At 39.9% G+C, this 25,662-nt stretch overlaps 1 long non-coding RNA gene across 2 annotated transcripts in view; it reads left to right on the plus strand.

Annotated features, from left to right (window-relative positions):
- The first annotated feature begins 3,403 nt into the window (after window positions 1-3,403).
- The window catches only part of LOC131824943 (uncharacterized), an 89,778-nt gene continuing 67,519 nt past the window's right edge, over window positions 3,404-25,662 (plus strand). For both annotated transcript variants that reach the window (XR_009351044.1, XR_009351045.1), the window contains exons 1-2: window positions 3,404-9,518; window positions 24,829-24,906. This is a non-coding gene — a long non-coding RNA (uncharacterized LOC131824943). The remainder of the gene's footprint in view (window positions 9,519-24,828; window positions 24,907-25,662) is intronic.

Here is a 25,662-nt window from a genome sequence, read left to right on the forward strand (position 1 = left end):
CCCTATCCACAACATAGAATCACCACCTTACAATCTTCATGGGGCTGCCTCAGGGTGAGAGGTGACCAGAATAGTTTTATGGGGGATTTTGCAGGGAGAACAGGTCAGGGAACCCTTGTTAAGCATAAACGGCTGCCAGAAGAAATTTTTTTCAGTTTCAAGTTCTACCAGTTGGCAGAAGAGCTAACAAAAAGAACCACTTCATTTTAATATCTTAACTCAGGATTTCTGACCACTCACGGTATATAAATTCAAATCTCAACACCATGTATAGGTACATCTGATTGATTGATTGATTGATTGATTTTTGGACACAGAGCCCAGATGAAGCAGACAGGTTTTCTTGTTATTTCACTTTGCCTGGACATCTTTTTTCTGGTAGTATCTTTGGGAGTTGTAGCAATTAGGTAGAGCCTTACTTCTACCTCCCCACCATGGCTCAAAGCCTTTTGTCCCGACATGTCAGAAACCCAAACTTCATGATTTCCAAGATCACCAAATGTCCCCAAAGCAGGGTTGGGGCTAGAATTAGCACCACCTCACCACTTTTGGTGTCTGGAAGTTTCCCCTGTTTTTCTTGAGAGCTTGATAATTGTTTTTATTTAAATTTAAGGTAGTTAACATATTGTGTATTATTAGAGAGCTTGATATTTTAAAGATTATCTGTTACATTTCATCCATCATTTCTAGATGTTTTGTATTGAGAGGTTCTTCAGAGTATTTCTTCTATTATGGTGACAGAAAAAGAAGTCTAGAAGCTATTGTTTCTTCCCACCAAAGTTATCAATAAGTAATGACCACCATTATTTTTCCAAGTCAGAGCACAACTGTTTTGGGATTAGGAAAGGCACACTACCCAGATAAAAGAGACATATATCTTCCTCATATCTGAGAAGCTCCTGCCTAAATTCCTTTACTTTATAAGATTCTAAGAGTTCCTGGATTACTGAAAAAGTCAATAAATATGGAGGGCATCCTTTGGGCACATTCTAAGAAGTTTAATATAAAACAGCAAAATATAAAGCCATTTCAAGTGATCCCAGGTCTCAAGCAAGTTCCATGTTCTTTCAATGTAAGAATACACTCAAAGATTATACTCCATGTTTGTTTTGAGTCAAAGAAGCAGCAGAGCCAAAAAGAAAAAAAGAGAGAAAAGATTAAATCCTAGACTTACCAAGAAAGACAGAATTTTCCTAGTAGATCTCATGAGACAGAATTTGGGAAAGAGAATATTATTATTTTGGAGAAACTGTGCCCTGTTGAACTTGATTATTTAGCAACGTGCATTGGTCTGAGGAAGAAGACTGTGCCATTTCCCTATAATCTCCCACCCTCATATGACATGTTTTCTTTCCTAATTATTGTTTCAAAATCAAAACTTGTGTGTTAAAGGCCTTTTATGAAATGGAAAATAAGAGAACAAGCATAAAAACAAGTGGTCAGAGAAAAACGGTTTTCAAAAGTCTCATTTACACATGTCTAGGGAATACAGTCAAGCCATTCAGGGCACAAAAACAAACAAACAAACAAAAAAAAAAAAAAACAAGAAAAAACTGTGACAGTGACTACTTACCGATGGGAAGGAAAATCCCAATAATAACTAAATACTGGGTTAGACCTGAAGAATATTCAGGGGTAGGAGATGTAATGGGAGGAAACAGAGTAATGTCATGAAAAAGAGTCACTAGCTATAGACTATGTCAAAGCAATAGCCCGTGAGGAATCACACACTACGCTGGGCTCAACTGGGCAACATTATGATGTTTTGTTCTTGGTGATCCACCTCTGCCCATGTAGACTTTCTTGCAGTAATTCTCCTTGGTGCCTTCCTCACATACTACTTCCTGCCCCTACATGCCCGCCTCCTGCATTAGAACACAGTCTGCCCTTCTATCAGGCAGGGGAGTTGGTGATGTGGGGAGATAATCTGGGAAGATCCAGCAGCTACTATAGGAGGCAGGTGGAGAACTTTATCAGAAGGCTCCCAGAACAGAGAGTAGGCAAACTTTTTTAAAGTAGACAACTCTGCAATCAAAATGATGGGCCAGCCAAAGAGAGTATATCCTTAGGCTCTGCTCCATGGGAAGATTGGTGATGAGGGAAACCTGGCAGAATCCCAGTTCAGAAAACAGTATGGACTAAGCAAGAGCAGACCAAAGGAGCTGCGAGGACCAGAAGGCAGTTAACTGAAATAGATCCCATAATCAGTGGAGTGATCACGAGGATGGAGACAGCAGTCTTGATGCCAAATCAAGGATTGCAGGGAACTTTCTGAGATATTAACAAAGGCTTCTCATAAGGATCCTTCCCCAGGGCTTCTTTCTGCCCATTACTCTTTATGATTCACCAAGAACAAAGAATCAAATTCTTGTCCGTGAGTTCCAAAATAAGCTCTTAAAATTCATAATAGAAATGATCTTATTAAAAGCCCAAGTATTTTTACTTGTATGAATTGGACTTTTGAAAGACAAAAGATTGTTTTGGTTCCAAAAGCATGGCTTTGAATATCAGGATCCAATATTCTGAACAAAAAGTTCATACTGTAGTCAAAGTTTGTACTATAAACAACAGAGTTGGAGAGATTGCAAGGTGATGAACAAGCTGTTTTCCTCTACTGTAGCCACTGCCTCCACCCCCCAAGACCAGCAGAAAATTTCAGTTTGGAGGAAAGAAGATACTGGGGAAAGAGAGCAAGATAGGAGTAACTGATATGAATTCCTGAGAAAAGGGCCTCCATAATCCTGCACATCCCAGGTTCAAATCAATGGTGCTGGAGTCAGGACTTCTAAGAGAATTCCTTTTAAGGAGGACCTGAAAACACAAGAAACTTCTGCTTCACTTCACAGGCAGTAGCCCAGAGACACAGAGCAAGCAAAGGCCCATGGCAGAATCATAAACAGCTGGTAGTGCACAATGATAAGGACCAAGCAGAGGGAGTATATCTGGTAGATCCCAGCAGAAGACAGACGAAGAAGATGGCTTCCAGAAAACTCTTCTTTCACCAGAACCAGGATGAAAAAGAAGCTGTTGTCACCTGAACACTGCAGAGCTTAGATCACCTACAGGAGAGAGAGCGAGCTTGAACTGGCTGAATCCAGTGTTCTGCCATAGGATAGACACGGTGCTCAAGGGCTAATCTGGATTCAGCTGTTGAGAAATGAAGGTACATCTTTGCCCACCTGATTTTTTTTTTTTTAAAGATTTTATTTGTTTATTTGACAGAGAGAGAGACAGAGAGGTCACAAGTAGGCAGAGAGGCAGGCAGAGAGAGAGGGAGAAGCAGGCTCCCCGCCAAGGAGAGAGCCCGATGTGGGGCTCGATCCCAGGACCCCGGGATCATGACCTGGGCCGAAGGCAGAGGCTTAACCCACTGAGCCACCCAGGCGCCCTGCCCACCTGATTTTTATAACTGTGGTATTTATACCCATTAAAAGATCCAGATCCAGAGTAACATTGATCTAATGCTGGATCTATTGAACTGGTGTTTAAGGAGTGACACACTGTCTCTAATTAAATTGTACAGAGTTTGGGCGTACACCTAACCATATACGAGAATTTAACATAAAAGCTACATTTAAGACTAGTGAGGGAAAGATTATTCAGTAAGTGGAACTGGCATAACTAGAGACCATTTGGAAAATAATAAAGGAAAATCTCCGTCTTGCTCTTTATACCAAAGTAAATCTCACAAAGATTAAAGATTTAAACTGCAAACAAACAAGCAAAAAACAAAAACAAAAAACAACAACATCAAAAAACCAACACAGACGGTGCTGCAAGAGCTATTGCTCTATCAGCAAAAGATCATTATTATTACCTTTGTGTTTTTTGCAAAACTGGCAGCCAAATGCAGGGTGGAATGAAGAAGGCAGCAGGCGGAGAGATGAATTAGCTGGTTGATACAATAGGTCATGAGGCCAGAACAAGGTCAATAGAAGTTAAAATGGGGAAGCTGGAGAGGGTTGGAAACAATTTAGAGATGGTAGAGTCACAAGATGGCTACTTATCAGGTGTGAGAAGGAGAGGCGGTAAAGTCATTTGAGATAGTATTTACCGAACCTGGTGGTTGACTGGGGGTGGGAGGCAAAGGAGGTAAAAACGTTTCTAATTTCGTAGACTAGGAAAAGCTGATCTGGTTAAACAACTTAAGGAGCCCGAGAAGGAAGGCACATTGGTTGAGGGCTGGAAGACACGCTAAATTTTGGAGGTGTTGAGTTCGAGATACCTGTGCGGTGTCCAGCTACAGGTGTCAGAGTGATATTTGGAAAATATAGTTGGAAACTCCTGAGTGAAAAAAACTGCTCCATGGGTAACAGAAGAAGAAAAGAGAGGGGAGGCAGAACTTTGGAGAAAACCTGCATTTCACAGTTGGGTCAAGGAAGGGGAATCAGCAAAGGGAGTGGAGGAAGAATGGTCAGAATCTCTGGAGAAAAAGTAGTGCTCTGGTAGCCACAGGTCGAAGCAGCCATGAATGCCCAAATGCAGGGGGAGCCGTGCTTCCTTCTGGGAGCCCCCAGAAGTTCAGCTGCGTGAGCTAGCCCCAGCCCCACCCCGATTCTCTCCAGCTGCTCTCTGAAGTTTAAAGAACAGCAGTCCCAGCTTCTCCAGTTTTGCAGATAATCCTCCTTCTGACTTGTCTTCTAAAGCTACGGCAGGCTGCCTCCATCCTTCACCTCGTCTCCTCTCTTCACAGGGGCATTCTGTCGTCTCTCAGCATCACAAGAAGAGGGGTGAGCACAGAACATTAGGATATTTTGAGAGAAAGCACAAGACCACATCCATATACCTTTTATAACAGTACCTGGTCTTAATTGTCCTATTTTATTCCTAGCTATTGTTGTTCATCTCTTACTGTGCCTAATTTATAAATTAAGCTTTATCCTAGGAATGCATGCATAGGAGAAAAACATAGTATATATAAAGTTCAGTGCTGTCTATGATTTCAGGCATCCACTGGAGGTCTTGGAATGCTTCCTAGGCAGATGAGGGGGACTACTGTAATGTTCAGCTTTTTACGTAAGAACCTTCAAACATTTTCTAAAAAACAAGTGCTGTAATCCCCTTTGTCCCAGAATTCACAAATATAAAAGGATGCAATTTCCTTACACCCCTTGGCAACTCAAGGGCAATGGAGCTCACAGTTCGCCAGGCCTTAGTCCAAGGCCCCACAGCCAAAACCTTCCAAGCAAATAAACAAAAGAAGCAAAATCCACCAGAGTCTACAGAAAGTCATGCAAATTGAATTACATTTCTTTTTTCATATGAGAAAACTTGCTTCTGACAAGAATATTGAGCTCCTTTCCTAGGTCTTATAGCATAATGTTCCTGTTCTTTTTTAAAGAATTTTTTTTTTAAGATTTTATTTATTTATTTGACAGACAGAGATCACAAGTAGGCAGAGAGGCAGTCAGAGAGAGAGAGGAGGAAGCAGGCTCCCTGCCAAGCAGAGAACCCGATGCGGGGCTCGATCCCAGGACTCTGGGACCACGACCCAAGCCGAAGGCAGAGGCTCTAACCCACTGAGCCACCCAGGCGCCCCTCCTGTTCTTTTTTAAATCTTCTAAAAATTCCCCAGAAATCTTTATGCTCCTTAAATCATGACAAAGCCAAGGATATTCCATAAGGCTGGCTTTAGTTCGAACACCTAGGGGACGATTTTGAGACATTACACGTCACTGAGTTTTTGGGGAGGCAGTTACTAAATGTATAAGTATGTAATTAATCCTAAAGCCCTTCTGACTATTTGCTCGGAAAAAAAAATGATTTAGATTGCAATGACAGACTCGTAGACATGCCTTGGAATTTATATAAGAAACCAAAGAGTTATTACAGAAACAATTCAAACCTGTATATTGTGACTTAAAGTTGCCAAAACAAATAAACTTAAGATGCAAAGATGTTTTTAATAAAGAATGTTTTTAAAAACAGCTGCATAAGATGTATCCAACATAAGAGTATTTTATTAAGTAGTATTTTTTTAAAGTCAGAAAACGAAGCAGGCACTGGAAGTGTAACCAGGCTCAGCAGGTGAAGGAATAGTTTTTTCCTGAAATAAAGTACTAAGGACTTGAGAGCATAACTCGGCGACCTTTTATAATTTTGTTTTATAAATCCATTTTTATAAGGAATGATCTGCACCTTTTCAAAAACTGTCAGATATTTTAATAGCTGGAAAACTTAATTCTGAGCTAATCTAATTGAGAGTTGGCTTTATCTGGTACCAACATAAGAAAGGAAACTTCAGTAAATTCAAATACATTGAATAATAACTTAACTCAGCCACTCTTTCTGGTCTGGAAGTAAGTAGCCGTCCTTCTCCCTTTTAGAGTTAGGCCTTTAGATCCTAGGCTTTAGATCCAGTCTTTTCATCCTCCTCAAAAAATCACCATCTCCACTGACACACTCTTTGTGGAGCCTTCATTCCCTGGCCTTCCAGAATCCTTCAGTTTTGCCTGTAAGTGGCCCCTCTGTCTTAGAAATAAATACACGTGTTAACATAGCCCTGTGATCCTCCTGGGATCTACTCCTTTCTTTTGTTCCTTTCACCCCATATTTCTTGATTGGCCGTCCTGCCAGGGCCTTCCCAGTCACTGCCAGGCACACTGAAGCCTTTGCCTCCTGATGCAAAGCTCCTGTCCGCCATTCTGCTCACAGCTCTGTTCATCAAATCAATGGGCTTTTCTCAGACTTCATTCTTCTTGAACTCTTTACCACCTGGCTAGTCCTTCCTCAATAACAAGCTATGATGCATGGATTGATGTAAAACAAGTCATTTGAGTTTTTGCAATGTTTAGGAGTATAGATTTTGTTGTCAAGGAGACCCAGTATCACCATTTTTGTAACTCTTTAACTATTGGGGGAAATTCTTAAATTTCTCTGTCTCAGTTTGCTCATCTGTAAAATTAGGTAAACTCTTCTTCCTAGGTAAGTTATGAGGATTAAATAAGAAAATACATGTAAAATTCTCAGTATTCAGTAGGCGCTCAATAAAAATTACCTCTACTACTCACCCCATCTTTCTGACAACTCCCTAGTCTCCTTGCTGTCTCCTCTTCATTTCTCTGTCCCTAACTGTGGATTTCTCCCAAAGCTTTGTGCTGCCCTCTATAAGCCCTTACATACCCCATCTCCTCATTGTTTCCAGGATGACCACTATACTATACCCTTCTAGTTTGGGCATGACCTCTCTGCCAAGCTCCATCCAATCCCACTTCATGGACTGCCCTTCCGCACATTCCTCCCTGACTGAGCTGTCCTCCCTCACATTCAACTCAAAACAAAAGGATCTTCTCTTCTACCTCCAGTAACCTCTACCAGTGGCATCACAGATGTAGGACCTCAGAATCATTTTTAAGTCATTCTTTTTCCACAGCTGCCTGAACTTCACATATACAATATCCTGTTTTTATTTTCTAATCTCTCTTAGTACTGATTTCACCTTCTCTTTCCAGTGACCAGTGCTCTTGGTTAGGCCCTAATCTTCTTACATTTCGGTTACTGAAATAGCCTTTCAAAAGGCCTTCTTCTACTATCAACAGACTAATTTTTCTGAAGTGACAGTGTAATAATAATGGTCTCCCATTCAAAATCCACTGACATTCTCCTCCCACATGATTTTCTACAAGATGAAACAAAACTCTTTAGTCTTTAATTCAAAGTCCTCCGCATGCAACAATAATCAACCTCTCCAATTTTGTCTTCCAGTTGAAATCCTCTAAGTTAGAAGGTATGTCTGGTTCTTCTTCATATCCCCCATGTAAATCACAGTCCTAGTCAATAAATGTTTGCTGAGCTGAGCTACTATAGCTGATGTCCTCCCACAATTATAGGCATTTGTTGATTGAATATTAAATTCATTCTTCATTCAATTCATTTAACTAACTAATACTTATTGTCAAAGTGTCTGAAACTATATAAGCTCTACAATTATACAATATTTATAATGAGTAAGCATATTAATCAAGATAAGCCACTTTATGCTGTGGTGACAAATAATCCCAAATTCTCAGTGGCTTCACATATAGTATTATGTTTATCACTCACACAAAGCTCAGGCAGGTGACCTCCAGTGAAACTGCCTTCCTATGGGGTCCTGGGATTCCTGCATACTTTAATCCAATGGACGTCCATATCAAAATAACCTTCCACAATCACCATGGCCAGAAACAACAGCATGGAAAATCATATGCTGGCTCTTATACACTTAGACCTGGAAGGGACATGCAACATCTTACACCCAATGTCAAGGAAATGAAGAAGAGAGATCCTCCCATTTGTCCAGGAAGGGAAGAAGGACCAGATGGCTGATGCATTAGGAATGAGAACAGTGGGCTCGTCAATGAATTGGAGTTTAATACAGCTGCTCGCCAACTTTAGCATGTGTCTGAATCACTGCAGAGTTTGTCAAATCAGAGATCACTAGACCTCATCCCCAGAGCCTGATTCAGTAAATCTGGATTGCAACTGGAAATTTTGCATTTCTAGCAAGTTCCCAGGAAATGCTGATGCTGCTAGTCTAGGGACCTCACTTTGAGAGCCACTGGGTCAAAATATACCTAAGCAATCTTTTCCTATTTTAAATGGTTCCTGTTCTCAAAGAGCCCACAGTTTAAATTGAGGGGGAGTGAGAAGAAAATGTTCCTACTGAACTGAGATGAATATTGGCTGGAAGTGTTCAGGACTGGCCTAGCACAGTAAAAACAATAGCTAGAGCTATTGTATCCCACACCTCCTTCCACTTGCTGAGATTCAACCTTCTTTTTCACTTCCTCTGTCCCCATTCTCTTCCTCTCCTTTCCACCCCCCGACCAGGTATTTCTCCCTACACTTCTTGCTCCAGCCTCCCATGGATTCATTTCTAGAGTCCTAACTTTTTCTTCCAAACTGGTCCCCTTTGTCTCTGTCATTGTGAGCTCATAGTTTTGACATTTACTCCCACCACTGACCATTCATAAAATGTTTGCTGTTATCATTGAAAATCTAAAAGAGGACATCAGCCACTCGGATCAGTTCAGCCTAGGGGCCAACTGGGTGCTTCTATATATGAGTTTCTATCAATCACTTTTTCCAAAATATTTATCCCTTTTAACCAGTGTGGCTCTCTCTTTGGGAAAGGTGGATACAAGCCAGAGGAAATATGAACGTGTACAAAACTCAAGACCTAGTGGCAGGGTAGGTTGGAGACCACTCAGGTGAGTAGGCCATCACTCCTGCTCCTATTACACCATCTATCACTGATCTTGTGGCAAGGTATTCTGTGGTCTTTTGGGAGACTTTCTCCAGTCTCCCTGGCAGGCATGACTCTCTGGTATCATCCCAAGCTCTGGTCATCTTTGCAGGTGTCAGGACAGAGGCAGTCCAGGTAACAATGAAAACTCTCCCCACACCATCAATGAGGCACCATCTATGTACCTCAACCCTGACCTGGAGGGGTGACCAAAGTGCAACAAATGGAAATGCACAAGTCTTATATCTCTGTGTTATGTGAATTCTGTGGAGCCTGATTCAGCTCACCTGGGGTAAGAAGCTATTGGTTCTAATTGGATGCACCTGCATTTGAATTCCCATGAACTCAGTTTTCCAAAATATTTAGTTGGCTGCATAATCAGGAGTCAAATCATCAAAATTTAATGAGATTTGTCAAATACCTGAGGAAGAGTTTCAAATTAAGTCTGCTGCCAGCAGGGGTTCCTGGGTGGCTTACTTGAGTCTGCTTGGAGATTCTCTTCCTTTTCTCCTCCCCCGCACTCAAATTTAAGAGAGAGAGCACACATGTATATGTGTATATGTGTGCTCTCTCTCTTAAATAAATAAATAAATCTGTTGTCAACAATCACCTGACCCGTGCGGGACACCAAGAACCCTTTCTGTTGCTCACCACTCAAAATCCATCTGTAGAATTTCTGAAGAGTCAGAAATTCCAGATTTTAAGTAATTTATAAATTTTAAGTTTCTATGTTATTACCAACTTGTGATTTTTTAAATTACATTATTGTTAATCGATTTTTATGTTCAGATGTTAACATTTACTTCCTGCTTAGTTTTATAACATTTTTATCATTTATTTTAGCTCTTTCCATGAGTATGCATTTTTTTTTTCTGTTTTGTCATAAGAGGATAATAAGGAACTATTAATGTATTTTGCTTTGGTTCTGTAATGTCAAGAATTTTTCCAAAAAAATTAAAAGATAAGCGAGAAAAGAAATTGAGGGGAAAGTGTATATAAATACACATCTTTCTGATCTTTAAGAATAATATTTATTCTCCAAGCCAAGAGCTAACATGGTTGTGCAGTTGTATTTTCAAAATGGTGAAAAGCGAAGATAAAATCCACTCTTTTGGTGCCTGTGGGGCTGTGTTTACCTTGTGGTATATTACCTTATGGATGATTTTTTCTGATTTACCCAAAAACCCATATAGGGCTCCAGTTGTCCTGCTTACTTCTACAGATTCAACCTATCCAGCTATGTACAAAGCAGAAAACCAGGTCCCATCCTCCATTCCCCAGGAAGTAACCCTACTATTAATACTTTCGTGAATATGCCTCCAGATATTCTTTTTACTATTCAATTATTATATGTGAATAGGGAGGTGTTTTTAAATAGAATCATATCAAAATAGTCTCTTTCAACTTACTTTTTCAAAAAATAATATGTCAGGGACATCTCTAGAAACATGTTTACATGAAAGTGTATACCAGGAGTTCTTCTAGGAGCTAGGGATATAAAAGTGAAACTAAAAAGGAAAGTCATTGAAAACTGTAATTTTTGGAGCAGGGGGCAGAAAATAAAAAGCAAAATAATAATTATTAATAATTAATTAATAATAATTAATAAATAATTAATAATTATTAATAGTAATAATCACTTTCATTTAATAGTAGGTATTATGAAAAAATAGTTAAAGGAATCAAAAGCAGAAAGAAATGGTAATTTAGACAGGGTAGTGGGTTGATGTGCATGCCAGCAGGAAAAAGAACTTCACCTCAGATGATTCAAATAAAGAGACTTTGACTGACAGAGGGGCTGTGTACAGAGGCATGAAAAAGAATACAAGGCAAAAGAGGGAAGATGACAGTATCCCAAGAGGTTAAGTGACCAGGAAAGGAAGGAACAGAGTCACAGGGAGCCCAGTGCAATTGGGGCAAGGAGGAGGGGCCTTTGGAGTTTGGAGATGCAGCTACTGTTAGAGATACAGGCCTGAAGCAAAGGGCGAGTGGGGAAAAAGTACCCTGGCCTCTCTTCCCCCACTCCCTGCCATTCTGCTGGGGCCACCCATTAGCAGACCCAGAAGGAACCCAGAGAGCATGGGAGATGCTGAGAAGTAATCCAACTTCAGATAATTTGAAGGCTTTGCTGGCTGGATATGGGGAGTGAAGGAAAGAAAAGCACTAGAGGTGGCACTAAGGTTTTTGGCCCAACTACTGATTGATTAGAGATACTGCTGTTGAGATGAGGAGGGCTGGGAAAGAAGCAGATTATGGAAGTTAAATGTTTGGTTTTGGACATGTCTGACTTGAGAGGTCTGTTAGACATATAGTGGAGATGGCTAGTAGGCAGGAAAGTGTATGTGTTCAGAGCTTAGAAAATATATAAATTTGGGATTAATCTGCAAACAGATGACCATGGGGCTAGTTAAGATTGTCTAGAAAGGGTATGGCAGATAAGGAGAATCAAGGATGTTGTCCCTAGGTCCTCCAACATTTAGAGGGCCAGCAGAGATGGGGAACCAGCAGAGATGGGGAAGTGTCCAGTAAAGTGGGAAGAAGCTGACACAGAGCAGTGAACTGGAACCCAGTGACGAGAGTATTTCAAGGAGAAAGGAGTAGTCATCAGGGAACAAGTGACCTGATGAGGTCCAGTGACCCTGACAAGAATATTTTTTCATGGAAGCAGAGGGGATGAAAGCCAGATTGGAGTGACTTTTAGGGAGATGGGAGGTGAGGAAGTAAAGAAAGCAATGACGGGCAACCATTTTAAAGAAGTTTTGTAGTGAAGAACTCTAATTGAAGAGAACTTGGATAGAGAGGTTTTTTTTTAGCTTGAGAGATCACACATTTTTATGCTGATGGGAATGATCTGTTGAGGATGTGAAAACTGATAGTGTGGAAAGGAGAGGGCATGACTGCAGAGGCAAAATGGTTAAGGAGGCAGGACGGTGACTCTGTACACAGTGGAGAGGTTGTCCACACAGGCACAGAGACTACTGGAATGATAGGACAAGAGGGAAGATGATTTAGGCATAGAAGGGAGTAGAGTTGGAGGTGGGAAGAGAAGTTGGATCTCTCCTGACTGCTTTTATTTGTTTAGTAAGTTAAGAAACTTGGGGGGGTCTGAGAAGAGAGGATAACACGTGAAATGGTCCTTCCTGGCAGAAGAAAAGTTAATGTACCCTACCAGTGTGGTATGATTGTCTGACTGCAGTAACAACAAATCCTAAGTGAACCCAGCCAGCAGAGTGCGAGTTCTCCACCTGTTCCTTTTCTGCACATGCAGCTGCCCAGGGGCTGGCGTGGTCAAGGGAGGGAAATGAGTTGCCCCAGGGTTTTGAGTTTCCCTTTATAATGGCTGCATGAAAGTCAACTTCCTGTGTAGAGTGATTTCAAGTTCTGACCTCAGAAATCCAGTTATGGTTTATTTATCCTTATTAATAAGAAAGTGAACTGAAATGTTTAAGAAATATTAAGCATAACTTAGTCTAGTTAATTTAAACTTAATTATATGTTTATATTTGGAGGCTTTGAGACAATTTATTTTGAAAGAATATTAAGAATATGTAGGGTTGATGATGTCATGGTTATGTCATTTGATTTTTAGGATTTATACTAAGTAGTAAATTTTTAAATTTCTTTAAATTCCAGTGTAGTTACCATTCAGTATTACATCTGTTTCGGGGGTACAGTATAAGTGATTTAATAATTCATGTATTACTCACTGCTCATCAAGATAAATGAACTCTAAGAAGTAAATTTTGAAAACAAGCTTATGAAGTAATTAGTCAGTGGCTTAGCAACAAACATTTATATATCCCTATATTGGTCTGCAAGGTGGCTGAGCTCAGGGGAGGCCAGATTGAAATGGGGTCTTCCCGTTGATTCAGGTGTGCTCCTCAGGTCTTCCTGCTCAGCCTGAAGGGGCTCCTGCTATGTATGGCATGTTTTTCTCATGGCAATGAAAGAATACAAGAGGTGTGTGCAAAAGCATGCAGTACCCTTCAAGGTCTTGCTCAACCCTGGCACATTGTCAACTTCTCCCACATTCTTTTTTTTTCTTTTTTTATTTAAATTCAATTTAATTAACATACAGTGTATTATTTGTTTCAAAGGTATAATTGAGTTGATTCATGAGTTGAATACAGCATCCAGGGCTCATTCCATCAAGTGCCCTCCTTAATGCCTATCACCCTGTTACCCCATCCCCCCACCCACCACCCCTCCAGCAACCCTCTGTTTGTTCCCTATGGTTAAGAGTCTCTTATAGTCTTCCTTCCTCTCTATTTTCATCTTATTTTATTTTTCCTTCTCTTACGTGAACCCTATGTTCATCTGTTTTATTTCTTAAATTCCACATATGATTGAAATTGTATGATATTTGTCTTTCTCTGACTCACTTATTTTGCTTAGCATAGTACCCTCTAGTTCCATCCACATCATTACAAGTAGCAAATTTCATTCTTTTTGATGGCTGAGTAATATTCTTGTCGTGCACGTGCGTGTGTGGGGGGGGGGGGCACGCACACGCGTATACCACATCTTCTTTATCCATTCACTTCTCCCACATTCTGTTGGCCAAAGGAAGTCTCATGGTTAAGCCGAACATTAATATGATGTGAAAATACAATCTGTGGGAAGCATTTCAAGTTTCAATGGCAGATAACATTGATATATCCTATTACTATAGGAGAGTGTGCAGAATTGAGAACAATAATCCTGATTACTGCTTATGCGATGACATCATTGGGAACCACAAACTTCATAGACACATGACTTTGGTTTCATATCTGTAAGAATTTGATATTATCTGTGATATAGCCTATCTGAAATCTCATTCTGAGTTCAGAATGATTAGTGGTCTGAACTCCCCTCTATTCCTTTCTCAGTCTCCTAAACTGATATTGAATTGTTACCAAATGGGTCGCAGTGGTTCTATATTTGTGAATTGAACAAAAGTTGGCCCTCAAAAAGGCAACCCTTTCTTCCTTCCTAATCTGTTTTGTTTTTTTTTTTAAGATTTTTTTTTTTATTCATTTGAGACAGAGAGAAAGAGAGAACATGAGCAGGGGGAGAGGCAGAGGGAAAGGGAGAAGCAGACTCCCTGCTGAGCAGGGAGCCCAATGTGGAGCTCTATCGCAGGACTTGGGAACATGACCTGAGCTGAAGGCAGATGCTTAACCCACTGAGCACACAGCACCCCCCCACACACAACTGGTTTTGTGTCTGGAAACATTCCCTATTTAAGATCCTTAAGTTCTACAAATTTAAAAGAATTCTGTTTCCTCAGGCAAGCATTTTTTCATTCAAACACAGTTTCAGAATGAGGTCTACCTGGAAATGGTCCAGGAGGTGAGGGGGGAGGCAGTGGGGAGATGATGGGGGAACAGGGACTTACAAGGAATGTTGCAAATGACTGAGTGACAATACTGAGCATGAGGCAGGGGCTCCCAAAGTCCACTAAGCCACTGTCAGTACAGCTCTGCCACCAGGTTGGTAAAGATTTAAACAAAAAGAAATGGAAGACAAAGAATAAAAAGGTTTTTTTTTTCTTTGAAGTCCCAGAGATGTTAGCTTCTGTAATCGAAAGTGTTATCCTCTTCTCTTAGCAAAGACCCTTCCTATCCATTCATCACTTAATGGCTTTTCTGTCTCCCCAGAACTCAAATAGGGGTAATCTTTTTTGTTGACTATTTTCAGAGACTATGATCTTTTCATCCTTGTGCATAGTTTCATTTACTTTGTTTCCTTTTATTCTATTATTTGAGGCTCTTCAAGAATTTTTGGATCCTTGAAACTATATTCCAAGTCTGTTTAATGTTTTTAAATACACACATTCCTATAAAGAAAAGTGAGATGTATTTTGATGGTGAATCACTAAACATATTGCTGGTATTTTGGTCATTCTCCTTTTCAGTGGGAAATCTTGGCTTCCTGGATGCTGATTTATGCAGAAGCACTCACTTTTGAGGACCCTCCACACCCTCTCACTGCATTACCAAGTGCAAAACATCTCACTTCTTTTTTGGTCTGTGAATTTTTTTTTTTTTAAGATTTTATTTGTTTATTTGACAGAGGGAGAGCACAAGTAAGCAGAGCGGCAGGCAGGGGGAGAAGCAGACTCCCCACTGAGCAGGTAACCCGATCCAAGTCTCTATCCCAGGACCCTGGGATCATGACCTGAGCTGCAGGCAGCCGCTTAACCGACTGAGCCACCCAGGCACCCCGGGTCTGTGAATTTATGAGCCAGCAATTCCAGAATCATGTCTTGCATTAAAGGCCCTGCAATGCTTCCCTGTTATGGTTAGTGAGAATCCAGAGCCAGAATTCTAAAACATTGTAAGATTAAGCCAGTCACAAACAGAAAGCCTGTATATTCTGCTATGTTATTATTTAAGAAATCGCTCCGCTTCCTGAGTTTTTAAAAAGGAAAGTAACGGCTTGTGGCCATTTTTAAGGTTTTTGACTTGAGAGTATTCAAATTAATTTAATCTGACCTTGTTATTACTTTTTAATCTATGAAAATAGACCTTGGGTATAATAGCTACATTTTTTAAAATCCAGCATATTAGCTGAATATTAAAATTCTCAGACAAGACATTGGATTTTTCAACTTTTTAAAAATTAATTGGAAATGTTTGCCATATTAAGAATTTGCATAAATGAAATTGTTATTTATTGCCCTTAAGGCACCCTAGCTCCCAAATATCAGAAAAACATTTTATTTAATGAACATTTAATAAGCGTCTTTTTACTTAAATGGAAAGGATTATTCCTCCTCTGTTATCTCCCTCCAGATATAATTTCTTGAAGGTAGATATTTATAGCCTACTCAATTAATATCTAGTATAATATCCTAGGACAGTTTTATTAACTCAGTGGTTACTCAATTAATAATTACTAAATGAATTTTTTCAGACTCAATCACTAATCACTTGGTAGTAATTACCTCAATACAATGGCAAACCGGAGTCAGAAATAACTGACTTCATCTGGATTAAATCAATAGGGTTTACAAAGCATTTCAATGGATAAAGACAAGGATAAATGCCTTTGGGGCAAACTTCAGGAAGGATTAAAGGGAGCAGTGTTGACCCTTACTTGAAACTATAATAGCTTTACAATCTAGTCTCTTCACCAATAATTGTTAGTTCCCAATATTTTCCAATCCTTCTGGGCATATTAAAAAAAAGGAAGCCTTGTATATTGAAAGAGACTTCCCTTATGGCCTCAAGTAAGAGTATAAATAAAGAACCTGAGTCTAATAATCCAGCATTACACAAGTCCTCCCCAAAAAAATATATGTAAAACTTGAAACATTTAACCTTTTAGTTTTTTTAGAAGACCTAGAGAAAAACCTCACCTCTTTTTGGCATAGAAAACAAATAAGCAGTGTTCACTGTTTTATTTCCTTCACATTTTAGAATTTAAAATAGAATTTACTCTTCCTTCTCTTCCTTGCCACAGCCCCTTCCCGTGCATGACAGCTCAGTCCTAAAGCCATGAAGTAGGGCAGAGTCAAGTAGGCATCTGCCCCTGAAGGGAAGAACCCTAGTTCTCCACAGCAGGGTGCCAGAGCTCAAATATAACAAGAGACTGACCACACAGGATGGCATCCCGATGTGAGTGTCAGAGTCAGAGCTGGGTAAGGAGGGTGTCCACGAAGAAGGGACAGCCTGGTGTCTGCTGTCAGAGAATAAGCAGAGTAACGGAGGCACCAGGCACGAGGGTTGCCCAACACGGGGTGCTGAAGCCCAAGAAGGGTCAACAGATGTCAGCAAGGTGGTGACAGCCTAGCACAGAGTGAGGTGAGCGCCCTGGTGGGCAAGAGTATGGCAGCAGTTAAGTAGCATATGTGGAGATGGATGGAATAATTAAGTAAATTAAGGCTATTAAGAGTCAGCTTCCTCATTGTCAGAGAAGGGAGAAAACAAGAATGAAACTTGTGGGGTTGGATTGGAATGGAAGGATATCAGTGTGAACTCATAATTTTCAATGTATATGTGAGTATAGAGATAGAGAAAACTGTATAGATGCATGCAAATGTGTCTTTATGTAAAGATATAGGTGTGTCTACACCCATCTTTATGCTTTATAGATATACTTTATCAAACATGTAAGTCTAATTATACCAACTGAAACAGTCTTAAATGATGTATTTCTAACATGCCATTATGTGCTCAAATGTGTATAGACACACACACACATACATACGTACATACATACATACACACGTACTCTAGCTCTGTCTTCTGAGAGGGTCTGAGAAATAGCCAAATTCTAATACCAATAAACACACCCAGCAACCAGATCTTGGGTTATCAACATGATTCTCCACTAACAGCAACCTAGATTTCTTGGGGTTATGGATGATTCTAGAGCTGGAGCAGAGAGAGTATATGATGAGACTGAAACATCTTATCAGAAAGCAAAAGTATGCAAAGAATGATGGGGAAATGAAAAAATGGTACAGAAGCAAACTCAGAGAAGCTGCCACTACCCAAATATCCCACTGCCCAGGGATGATCTGGGCATCGAAAAAAAAAAAAATCAAGGGGCACCTGTATGCTCAGGGGATTAAAGCTTCCGCCTTCGGTTCCAGTCATGATCCCAGAGTCCTGGGATCGAGCCCTGCATCAGGCTCTCTGCTCAGTGGGGAACCTGCTTCTCTCTCTTTCTCTCTGCCTGCCTCTCTGCCTACTTGTGATCTCTGTCTGTCAAATGAATAAATAAAATCTTTTTTTTTAATTATAACCTATTGAATTAAATAAGAAGCCATGAATCCAAACAGATTTAAATAATGAATGACTTGAAAGTCTAAAACATAGTTTCAAAGTGCCAAAGGGAGTAAGAGTCACTTTCAGTGGAAAAGAGTCCAGCAGATGCCATTGTAACCAGGTGATCAAAGTGAAATTTGTCAGTAATGAGACAAATCTAAATTGTACACTCCCCTATAAGATGCAGAGAGGACACCGATATTCCTACCAAGGATGCATAACCTGAGTGTCATCATGAAGACACATCAGACAAAATTAAAGGACATTTACGGGGTGCCTGGGTGGCTCAGTGGGTTAAAGCCTCTGCATTCGGCTCAGGTCATGATCCCAGGGTTCTGGGATCGAGCCCCTCATCAGGCTCTCTGCTCAGTGGGGAGCCTTACTTCCTCCTCTCTCTCTGCCTACCTCTCTGCCTACTTGTGATCTCTGTCTGTCAAATAAATAAATAAAATCTTTAAAAAATATTAAAGGACATTTTATAAAATAATCAACCTATGATCCTTAAAAGTGCCAACATTGTGGAAGACCAAGAAGGACCAAGGGCTTCATCAAGTCTAAAGAAGACTAGCATGACAGCTAAATACAACATGGGATTCTGAACTAGATCCTGTATGTCATGAGGACAATCGGTAACCCTTGCATGGAGCCTGTGGATTAGAAGTGAGCGATGACTTGGCATTCACTTCCTGATCCTGATGCTTATCTTGTGCTTATGTAGGAGAATGTGCTTATAGGGAAACGTAACTAAAGTATTTAGGGATGATGAAACATCAGGTCAGCAACTTCCTCTCAAACTTATTTAGGAAAACAAAGAGTTTTCTGCCCTGTACAGTACTTGCAAGTTTTCCGAAAGTTTCTTTCTTTCTTTCTTTACTTACTAACCATAAGTAAGATACTTCATTATATTATATATATTTATATTATAAATTATATAATTTATACATTATATAAAATATAAAATTTTATAAAACACTTGTTTTAAAAATAAAGTGAATCTCATTATTCACTTTAGATGCTTCCCACTTTTCATTTTTGTACTCTCAGTATTATGCACCGTACACCTGGAACATCTCAGTGGTAAAGACTGAATCTCTGTCAACATTCCCCTGACAGCGTCTGGAACGTAGTAGACACTCAATAGCATTGCCTGGAGTGAGAATGAAGAGCTCTCTATTGGCCACTTTTATTTATGCTTTCAATTATTGCTTTTTCCTGTCAACTTTAATGATGATGCAGGAAAAATATATTAAAATGGCAATGTTTCTAGAAATATTTCTCACTTTTCTCCTAGTGCCTCAATAGATGTCTCATACCCCAAATAAAATTAAATTAAGTAATAGCAGCCCATATTCTAAACAATAAAGTCTTTATTATATTTACGACTTAATCATTTTGTTGTGGTGGTGGGTTAGATTTCATCTTAGGCTCTTATGGTTCTCCCCAATCCATCTTCTTGTACATGTGGTCTTCTACTTCCTTAAACTCAGCTTCCATATAATTCACATTTTTTTAAACATACATTTTACATTAGGGCCCTCAAACTGAGTATTGTTGGCCACATTCTGAATTTTTTTCTTGGCTTCCAGACAAACATTTTGAACCATAATATGGGGAGCTGCTTGAGGCCAGTCAGCCACTCACTTTGGCCAGCATTTGTCAGTGGATAGTGCTGTCAAAAAGCTTGACTGTTTTACTATATTTTGCCATTAGTATTTTATAAAAAGTAGTGGAAAATGAGAAAATGGGATGGTTGATATTAGTGAAAAATAAAGGTTTCATAAAAGTAATACTATTGGGACAAAGATGGAAATCAGTGGACATGCCAAAAGCTGTAGATTTCAACCTTATTCAGATGCTCATTGGACCTAAACCAGGTAATAGTGTGTTTTAGTATAGGAGGAAAACAAGATAAAAACTTTAGTGCATATATGATACATTAGAAATACATCTTTGAAGATTGTGTTTAACTTGGCATAATTAGACTTATAATGAATGTTTGATAGTCCGTTTTCTTTCCTGCTCTCAGGAAGACTATGTATACAAAAGTAGCAGGTTCATGAAAGAAAAAAGTCCAGTCCTCATGAAATTCATACAACTTGGTGCATGGCTCAGTCATTAAGCATCTGCCTTAGGCTCAGGTCATGATCCCAGGGTCCTGGCATCAAGCCCCAGTTGGGCTCCCTGCTCAGTGGGAAACTTTCTTCTCCCTCTCCCTTTCCCCCTGCTTGTGTTCCCTCTCTCTCTGTCAAATAAATAAATTAATTCTTTAAGAAAAAAATTCAGACGACTTTCCAAGGTTTTAATTTTTAGCAGCCATGGCCTGGGAACAGAGGGCCAGCTGAAAGCAATGATGGAGGTGGCCAAGACGAGCCCCCCCACTCCCAGCAGTGACGTGGAATTATAGATGACTCACCCACCCATAAATCTCACAGATAAGTGTCCAGAAGAAAGAACCATTGTTTTTTGTTTGTTTGTTTGTTCTCGTTGTAACCGAGATTAATGTCAAGATTGTCATAGATTTTATGTAAGTTTTTCACTGGGATCCCAAACTCAAACTACACTCTAAAGGCTGTATCCTACCTTTGTGTCCCCCATTTTAACATGTCTAGAATGCAGGACACATTAAGGTAGAGGAGAAGGAGCAGAGGGAGAGAGAAAGAGATGGAGGAAGATAAAGAAGAGGAAATATGTTGCCATTCTCCCTGCTTCAAAGATACCCAAATCATTATAAAAAGCTGTCATATAAGCAGCTCCACAAATTCCTCCCTGTGGAGGCAAACCAAGCAGCCCCAGCATGCGCAGGATTGGGGGACAATGCAAGAAACTCATCACTGTGCTTCCTCAGGATAATGCGGGGGACTTTGTTATTTTTTTACAATACCCTCTATAGGAGAAAGTCCTCCCTTTCTTAGAATGAAGAGTGGTTTTTCTCCTGCTGAGTCAGTATGAGGCTATGTCTCTATTTGCTGCTGAGACATTTAGAGCAGAATTTGTAGCCCAGCAGGAGCAAAGAGACCCATCCTTACAGCATGCATGGGATATGCTGATGGCGCCCATCTTTATCTGCATCGTTCCTACTCTAAGTTGGGGCTTGGTACCTTCATGATTTGTTTTTGTTTGTGTCTTTTTAATCTCTCTGTACTGTGTATAGTTTGAAGACTCTGAAATCCTTTCTGGGATAAGAAAGGCCATAAATAAATATAGGTACACGTTCTAACTCGTCCTAATTGTGAACATGTGAAGCGTTGACCTTGGGCTGTGTCAGTCATGACCATAGATAATGCTCCAAGTAATTCAACTATACTACTAAATTCTTGTTATTTATCATTGTTGTAGTCCATAGCCCTTAATATGTCATGAACAATTAGTGCCAAAGTCATTTATAATCAGAGCAACTGCTTCAAGATCTGAATTCAACCGTATGATCCCTTTGGCCTTGCCGTACTGATTCACACCTCTTAGTGTGTTAGCAGAATTTATTAGATTACCCTCAAGAGGAAATAGAACTATTTCCTCCCTCAAGGTACTCCCTGACTGTAAAAACGTCGATGGTTTGTTTCCAGAGTTGGAAGTGGGGAAAGAGCGGGTGGAAGTGCGGGAGGGAAACAAGGGGACAGAGAGTAGTTTTGATTGAATTCTATCAGTCATAGAAAGACATATGGAATCATTCCTAGTTTTTGAAAAAGAAAATCTGATGCAAGTTAGGCAATAGTAAAATGACAGAGCATGTTTACCATATTAGTGAGTCAGTAAGTGTTGACATGGGGACTGACCGCAGGAGACCGGCATTTTCTTAAAATATTCCAAACAGAAATGAACAACACAAAAGTGTGTGTGTGTGTGTGTGTGTGTGTGTGTGTGTGTGTGTGTAATAGGGCAGGACCAGCCAGGGGAAAAAGGATCACAAAACGGTCAAAAATATTGTAACACAAAGCCCTTTTTAGGTTATAAACAAAATAAGGAAGATCCCCAGCTCTGTATACATGAAGAAAATGTTTTCTAAGAAAAATATGGTTTTGATTTTCTTAAGCTCTGATGAGGACTCCTACATGGAGCTAACACTTGGTAGATTTATTTCTAACCAGTCTTCACTGTAAATGAATGTTTTTGAAATACTTCAGCTCACGGGGAATATAAAACTGTGATCTTAAACCACCTTCCTGAGATGTGGCTGAGGAAAGATTCCAAGAGAAACTGCTGACCTTGCAGGTAGTGGCATTTGCTTCTGCTTCCAAAGCCTCGAAAGCTGTCCTGTTCTGTTTTGGGTTTTTTTTTTTTTTTTTGGTGGAATCTGCCCCTGACATCATGGCTCTAGGACAAGTGGTGCAAACTGAAATCTCGGGGCTTAGCATGAGTAGGCAAACCTTGAATAGGACACAACTAAATCGTATTTCTTAGAATCATAAAAACAGGGTGCCCAGGGAAATTGGAATCCTAGAATGCCCACTCCATTGTTCAAAGAAAATGTTAAGAATATTCCAGGAAAATGTCTAAAGATAGCCTACTTAAAAATTTCGCAACTTGCAACTAAGCTCAGGATGAAATGAATTTAGATTTCCTCTAGCAATTAGAGGCCACAGGCTATGTCCATAGAGGAGGTCATGGGGTGATGGGAGGCAGTATCCCTTGGCCTAGTACACAGTCCTAGGCACCTCCACCCTCTCTGTTAGCTAACATTTGCTGTGTTGTTACTGTGTACCTGTCCTGTTTCTCAGCTTTAGGGACATAGAGGTAAGTAAAACTCTGTCCCAAGGCCCTCATAGTCTAGAGGAAAAAAAAGACAAGTTAACCAGTCATTAATGCAAGAGACAACAAATATAGGGATTAAGGGTGTAGATGTGGAAGTCAGATAACCAAGTTCAAATCCCAGCTCCAGTTTATGGCTTCTATTGACTGTGTGACTTTGCAAAAGTTATTTAACTTCCATGTCTCAGTGTTTTATGCACACACACACATATATATACATTCAGTTGTACACACACGCCAGTGTGTCCCTCCAAAGTGGTTTTGAGAATTAAAATATGTTCATTACTGGAAACAATCACCAAAACTAAAAGACAACCTACTGAATGGGAGAAGATATTTGCCAATGACATCCAATAATGGGTTAGTATCCAAAATATACAAATAACTTATATAACTCAACATCAAAAAAAACAAACAATCCAATTAAAAAATGGGCAGAAGACATGAATAGACATTTCCCCACAGAAGACATCCAGATGGCCAACAGACATATGTAAAGATGCTCAGCATCACTCATCACCAGGGAAATACAAACCAAAACCACAATGAGTTATCACCTCACTCCTGTCAGAATGGCTAAAACCAAAAACAAGAGACAAGTGTTGGTGAGGATGCTGGGTAAAAGGAATGCTCGTGCACTGTTGGTGGGAATGCAAACTGGTGCAGCTACTATAGGAAACAGTATGGAGATTCCTCAAAGAGTTAAAAATCAGGGGCAACTGGTTAACCCACCTGCCCAGTGGGTTAAGCCTCTGCCTTTGGTCCAGGTCATGATCTTGGGGACCTGGGATGGAACCTTACATAGGACTCTCTGCTCAGCAGGGAGCCTGCTTCCCCCTTCTCTCTCTGCCTGCCTCTCTGCCTACTTGTGATCTCTGTCAAATAAATAAAATCTTTAAAAAAAAGTTAAAAATCAAACAATCATATGATCCAGTAATCTCACTACTCAATATTTGCCCAAAGAATATAAAAACCCTTACTTGTGGAGCATAAGGAATAACACAGAGGACTCCGGGAGAAGGGGAGGAGAAGTGAGTTGAGGGAAATTGGAGGGGGAGATGAACCATGAGAGACTGTGTACTCTGAGAAACAAACTGAGGGTTTTGGAGGGGAAGGGGCTGGTGGGGTGAGGCTGGTGGGGTTTTGGTGGGGTGAGGCTGGTGGTGGGTATTGAGGAGGGCACACATTGCATGGAGCACTGGGTGTGGTACATAAACAGTGAATCTTGGAACACAAAAATAGAAATACTGAACACTGCAAAAATAAAAAATAAAATTGATTATAAAATTAAATTTTAAAAAAGATAACTATCTTGATATCTTGATAGGAAAAGAGTTTTCTAGAATGTCCTGGGTTTTATTTTTTTATTTTTTATTTTTTTTGCTTTTGTCCATTGGAAATGAGTATATACACATTAAAGGTATAATTAAAAGAAAGAAAAAGAAAAACACATTCTAAGGGATATATGCATCCCTGTTTATTGCAGCATTATTTACAGTAGCCAAATCATAGATGCAGCCCAAGTGTCCATCAATGAATGAATAAAGAAGTGATATCTATAATAGAATATTATTCAGCCATAAAAAAAATGAAATCTTGCCATTTGCAACAACATGGATGAATCAAGAGAATATAATGCTAAGTGAAATACATCAGTCAGAGAAAGACGAATGCCATATGATTTCACTCATATGGGAAATTTAAGAAACAAAACAAGCAGAAAAAGACAAATAACAGACTCTTAGCTGTAGAGAACAAACAGGGTTGCCAGAGGGAAGGTGAGTGGGGGGAGGGTGAAATAGGTGAAGGGGATTAAGAGTACACTTACCTTGATGAGCACTGAGTAATGTATGGAATTGTCAAATCCCTATATTGAACACAAACACATATAACACTGTGTTAACTATACCAAAATTAAAATTAAAAGTTTTTAAATAAAATATGTTCATCACTTAGAAGATTGTCTTGCCCCTAGTAACTGCTATGTATGTTTGTTAAATAACTAAGTAATGAAATTTATTTATTTTTAATATTTCATTTATTTAGTTAATTAATAAATATTTCATTTATTTATGTATCTGTGCTCTCTACTTCTAGGAGAGCACAAACTGGGAGAGCAGCAGGCAGATCATGACCTGAGCTGAAGGCAGACACCCAACCAACTGAGCCACCCAGGTACCCCTGCTTTTATTTCTTCTTTCAAAAGATTTTATTTATTTATTTGACACAGAGAGAGAGATCACAAACAGGGGGAGCAGCAGGCAGAGGGAGAGGGAGAACCAGACTTCCAACAGAGCAGAGAGCCTGAGGTGGGACTCAGTCCCAAGACCCTGGGAACATGACCTGAGCTGAAGGCAGACACCTAACCGACTGAGCCACCCAGGTGCCCCAGCTTTTATTTCTTACTAGTAGTAAAACTGATGTTGAGGGAGACCTGCCATGCCTCTCCTAGGGGCAGATGTGCCTGGTCTGACAAGCAAGTGGCAGAAAAATTAGAAGATAAAACAGTACGGAATTATTAGAAAGGGTGAAACATTCAGAGTCAGTATTAGAAGCTAAGCCTTCTGAAGTATTTGTGGTTATGGAGGGAGTACAGGACCTCCAGGCCAATGCCACTGGCTACCCCAGAAGGAAACTCTACGGCAGGCATCCTCCAAGAAGCTCAGGAACTGCTGTGCAGCAAGGACAAAGGAGCCTCCTAGGGATAACTAAGTATGATTTCAAAAATCCATAAAATGGGTACTCTGTTAGCCAGCATATACTACATCATAATCTTTTGTTGTAACATTCAACAATTCATCAGTTCCCTATAACACCCAGTGTTTATCACAACATGTGCCCTTCTTAATGCCCATCACCCTATTACTCCTTCCCCTCGCCTCCACCCCTTCCCACAACCCTCAGTTTGTTTACCTGAGTCTAGAGTCTCTC

This window comes from Mustela lutreola, chromosome 2 (genome assembly GCF_030435805.1).
Source record: "Mustela lutreola isolate mMusLut2 chromosome 2, mMusLut2.pri, whole genome shotgun sequence".
In the NCBI taxonomy this organism is placed as follows: Eukaryota; Metazoa; Chordata; class Mammalia; order Carnivora; family Mustelidae; genus Mustela; species Mustela lutreola.